Source organism: Penaeus monodon, chromosome 29 (assembly GCF_015228065.2).
Source record: "Penaeus monodon isolate SGIC_2016 chromosome 29, NSTDA_Pmon_1, whole genome shotgun sequence".
Taxonomy (NCBI): domain Eukaryota; kingdom Metazoa; phylum Arthropoda; class Malacostraca; order Decapoda; family Penaeidae; genus Penaeus; species Penaeus monodon.
Genome location: NC_051414.1, coordinates 23175995 through 23176445, shown reverse-complemented (window position 1 = coordinate 23176445; position 451 = coordinate 23175995). Strand labels below are relative to the sequence as shown.

The window sequence follows — 451 nt, the reverse complement described above, 5'->3', positions numbered from 1 at the left end:
CCCAAAAACGAAAGGGAATAACAACCCCAGTAAAAACAGTATGGAAAAAAGTTTCCCCTCACATTGTTAAGGCAAAGTTTCCTGCCTGCGTGACCTCTGTTTTGATGTCTCAGGTCAGAGGAGACGTGGATTAAAGGTTAACTGGAAAATACCTAAAAAATATCGAGACAGTGAAGTGACTAGCCAGATTTTGCGACACAAGATTCTTTTTGTATTTCTAACATATAAAACTGTTACGCCTTTACATGAAGAAAATGCAGATACACATACAGACGAATACGCAGAGATTACTAGTATTCGAATAGACAGGTGGATGAGCGGACGAACTGAATGATAGACCGGCGAGTAGAGATTGGTCGACAGTATGACGAGTAAGGTGAGATTAACAAACAAGCAAAGAGAAAGAAAGATGGGACGATTGATGAACAAACACACTTTTAGGGGATAAAGC

At 39.9% G+C, this 451-nt stretch overlaps 1 protein-coding gene across 1 annotated transcript in view; it reads left to right on the top strand.

Annotated features, from left to right (window-relative positions):
* Positions 1 to 451, top strand: part of LOC119591775 (sodium-independent sulfate anion transporter-like) — a 31961-nt gene that overhangs the window by 19730 nt on the left and 11780 nt on the right. The gene's annotated exons all lie outside the window — the stretch shown is intronic.